Here is a 4648-nt window from a genome sequence, read left to right on the forward strand (position 1 = left end):
AATGATTGGAGAGATAGAAGCAGAACTTGTTTGGCAGAATGTATCCAACGTAACCCTTCTGACTAAACGATAGAGATAGCTGAGGTACTAAAACTTTATTTTATAGGGTGTGTCTTGATTTTTGTCTGGCACATTGGTGCCACCACTGTTATTATTCGTTAGGGGCTCTTGTTGGAGGCATGCATTATCCTAGAGAAAATGGCTAGTTGCATTGATATTATGTTTTGGAGTTCGAGATGGATCATATGATGAAAGACATGGAAATATTGTAGTATAATATTCACATGTTTATGTCATTTAATTTATATGTTGTTTAATATGCACTATACTTCTTTATTTGTCTATCTGCCACATGATTACTTGTTATTAGTTTTATATACATGTAAGTGTTCACTCTCCTAAAATAATATTTTAGGTGGTATTAAGCCATGAGCTTATGCTTCCCCATCATATGATAGAGGTGACCATTTTTCCCTTCCAAGAGGTTTTAAGGGTTAGCAGTGTCGTGCATGTTTTTGTGGTTAGGCGGAGATTAAAGATTCATGAGGGTTTCTTCTTCGATTTGAATTTTGAAGGGGAATAATGAAAAAATAGAAGATTTCATAAGCGTCTCAAAAATAAACTTCATGGCCCATTGAAATATATTTTAGTATCTTAGGTTAATAGTATATTGAGCTAGTAATTAGTTTAAACTTATATATATTTTGCATGACAAGCAATCATTGTAAATTATATTTATATGATTAAAATATGTGTAAAACATATTGGTTAGTTAGTTACTTAGGAATTAGGTAAAATTAAGTCTCTTGTATTTACTATATAATATGTTGGTTAATTTTTTTTCTAATCAAGTCCATTCCTTTCTTCATTTAATGAAATATATAATCTTTTTCTTACTCTTTGATTTCTAATATGGTACTAGAACAATGTAATTATGTCTTCCATGGTCTAGAGGAAGACAATTGTTCAAGAGGTTCTAGAAAGAAGTGTTGGAAGAGTAAAATGCAAATTTTTAAAGGGTTTCTTACACTTATGAGTTCAACAAGTAGGTCTTAAGCCAAAATCAAATAATCCTTATTCATCTTCTTCCTCTCTTTCTATATCATTCTCTTTACAATCTTCATATTCTTTATTTCTCTCAACTCTTCTCGATATTCTTTAGCAATTGTTTATATTTCATAATATTCTTCTCTTATTATTCTTGAACAAAAATTACTCATATTTCAAATTCTTTTCTTGTTATTCTTGAGCAAAAATTGCTCATAATTATTCATCATATTTTTATCTTGTTATTCATGAACAAGCATTACTAATATTTCATCGTATTCTAGATTTTCTCATTCTTTGATCAAGAAACCAAAATGGTATTCTTGAGTGTCACGCCCCGATTTTCGTCTACGCGACCTCTTTAGGGAGTCGCCACCACGTGTTTTGCGGTTAAAACGTGGTAAACTCAATTTAAGCTCAAATTAGGATAAAATGGTCTTTTATATTAGAGTTTGAGTTCGGGAATCGGTTACAGATAGGAAGGTATTAGCACCTCGTCGTAATTAAACGGTACTCAAACTAATTGCATGAACTAAATACCCTTGATTTATTTTAAATTAAATTGTTTAAACAAAATATTTATTTTTTTATTTTTGTGTCTGACAAGAGTTTATCCTGCTCCTACGTATCCCTAGGTGCTATAGAGAAATAAAGACTACGTAGTTCTACTTTTAAAATATTGGTAACTTGGTTGGATTTTAAAATGGTTTGGAATTGTTTGAATTTAATCGAGCTGGAACTAATAGATGAAGAGTTAACATTGACTGCTTACCCTCGTCCTACTTCGATAGATAGAAGAGGCAGTACAAGTGACTGCGACCAGTTCTTGGCTCGAAGCAAGGAGAAAGATGCAATACGAGTTGTAACATCACTATTGAAGCCTAAAATAATTAAAACTTATTTTATTATTCTTATTTTTAAAATAAATTTTAGAAATTTGTTTGAGTATAATTAAAATGAAATTAATAGATGAAGAGTCAACATTGGTTGCTTACCCTCTTTCGATTTCGATAGATAGTAGAAGAAGTACAAGTGGTCGTGACCGATTCTCGGCTCTAAACGAGGTGAAAGATACAACACGAGTTATAACCTCACTATTACATTAAAATATTTTTATATATTGTTGTGAAGACAACACTTTTATTTAAAACACGAGCATTTCAGGTTGGTGTACTGCCAGAATTTGGAGTGAAAAGGTGAAATCAAATACGCAGGTTAGTATACTGCCAGAATTTGGAGTGAAAAGGTGAAACCAAAGACGTAGGTTGGTGTACTGCTAAAATTTGGAGTAAAAGGTGAAATCAAAGATGCATGTTGGTGCCTTGGAAAGGTAGACTTCGAGGTATAGGCCCCGGAAAGCTTGGGTTTGAAGGCTCATCGAGGTATATGACCCAGAAAGCATATATTTCACGTCGAGGTACACGACCCGAAAAGTTTAGATTGCACGTCGAGGTACACGACCCAAAAAGCTTAGATTATACTTCGTGGTACAGGATCCGAAATGCTTGGTTTTAAATGCTCATCGATGTTTAGGACCCGGAAAGCTTAGATTGCACATCGAGGTACAAGACCTGAAAGGCTTAGATTACACGTCAATGTATAGGACCCGAAAAGTCTTAAATTTTCACATCGAGGTAGAGGACCCGAAAAGTTTAAGTTGGTCGTCGAGGTACAAGACCCGGAAAGTTTAGATTACACGTCGACGTACAAGACCCGGAAAGTTTGAATTTCACATCGAGGTACAGGACCCGAAAAGTCTTAAATTATCACATCGAGGTAGATGACCCAAAAAGTTTAGATTACACGTCGAGGTACAGGACTCGAAAAATTTGAATTTCACATCGAGGTACAGGACCCGAAAAGTCTTAAATTTTCACATCGAGGTACATGACCCGTAAAGTTTAAGTTGCTCATCGAGGTACATGACCCGAAAAGCTTGAACTATACATCGAGGTACAAGACCCAGAAAGTTTGAATTTCACATCGAGGTACACGACCCGGAAAGTCTTAAATTTAAATGCTCATCGAGGTACATGACTTAAAAAGTTTAAAATTCACGTCGAGTATAGGACTCGGAAAGTTTGAATTTCAAATCGAGGTATAGGACCCGGAAAGTCTTAAATTTTCACATCGAGGTACAGGACCCGAAAATTTTAAATTACACATCGAGGTACAGAACCCGGAAAGATTAAATTTCACATCGAGGTACAACACACAAAAAGTCTTAAATTTTCATGCTCATCGAGGTACTCAGGACCCGGAAAGGTTGAATTTCACATCGAGGCACAGGACCCGAAAAGTCTTAAATTTTCACATCGAGGTATAGGACATGGAGAGCTTAAGTTGCTCGTCGAGGTACAGGACCCGGAAAGCATATATTCATGTCAAGGTACAAGAACCAGAAAGTTTGAATTTCATATCGAGGTACAGGACCCAACAAGTTTAAATTTTCAGATCGAGATACAGTACATAGAAAGCTTAATTTTGAATGCTCATTGAGGTACAGGACCCAGAAAGTTTGAATTACGCATCGAGGTGCGTGACCCGGAAAGTTAAAATTTCACATCGAGGTACAGGACCCGTAAAGTCTTAGATTTTCACATTGAGATATAGGACCCGAAAATTTTAAGTTGCTCGTCGAGGTACAGGACCCGAAAAGCATATATTTCATGTCGAGGTATGGGGCTCGAAAAGTTTGGATTTGATTAATGTAAAGTAATGAGTGAGTGATCGAGAGTATGTTATGTGTGATGTTTGTCATGATGTCATGCATGAGTTGTGAATGTAATGAAATGAGAGGTAGAAATTATGCACCAATGTTCTAGTACGCCTATGAATTTTCTGTCTCATCTTATTGAGCTTGACTGAAATGTGAACCCATTTTTAACTACTGCAGACTGGGATGACCTGTTGATGGCTTGATGTCCCAATGTTGTATTGATAAGAACAATTAATCTCAATAATGATGTCCCGGTATAAGATGTTTGGAAATTCATCCTCGAGAGATGGAAGTGTGATTGCATATTTTCCTTCGGAGAAAATAATTTGATTGCCCCAGTTTGCTTAAACTACAATGGACATTTGCATAAGGGTGTTCCATTAACTTTCCCTAATTATTGCCCAGAATACCTAATGTAGGTATCTGCCAGGAATTCTATTTTTTGTAATGATACTAAATCGCCTTTTCAGGTTTTCGATTTAGTACCGCTCTCTTTTTCTTAGGCTGCCCTTGCAGGTTTTCAGCCTAACACTCTTTTTGTTTTTGTTTTGTTTTTTAGCACCCTTATATAAAATTGTCCCGATTTGGGGCTTCATGAAAACTTTTTGATTCAAGAAAATGGGACCCACCCAAAAAATTGCCCTAGTATGAGATACTAGGGGTTATCCTTCTATTCAAATTATCCTGATAAACTTTAAATTGAGAGAATTTCCACAAGAATCATCCCAAAAACTGCCCCAGTTTAGGTGGTTCCTTCTCCTTTGACTCATTGATCTCTATTTCACGCACAACTCTTTAAAAAGAAATACTAAAGACAATGATCATGCAAACTTGGCTAGCGTTTGGGCTATAAGTGGTGATAGAGAAGTGAAGTTGTGTTTG

General features: G+C 35.5%; 1 long non-coding RNA gene across 1 annotated transcript; it reads left to right on the plus strand.

The window, feature by feature from the left end:
• LOC109351414 lies at positions 2404–3415 on the plus strand. Its single transcript, XR_002108222.1, has 3 exons — positions 2404–2499; positions 3218–3252; positions 3403–3415. It is a non-coding gene; the product is annotated as an uncharacterized LOC109351414 (long non-coding RNA).

This window comes from Lupinus angustifolius, chromosome LG06 (genome assembly GCF_001865875.1).
Source record: "Lupinus angustifolius cultivar Tanjil chromosome LG06, LupAngTanjil_v1.0, whole genome shotgun sequence".
Classification (NCBI taxonomy): domain Eukaryota; kingdom Viridiplantae; phylum Streptophyta; class Magnoliopsida; order Fabales; family Fabaceae; genus Lupinus; species Lupinus angustifolius.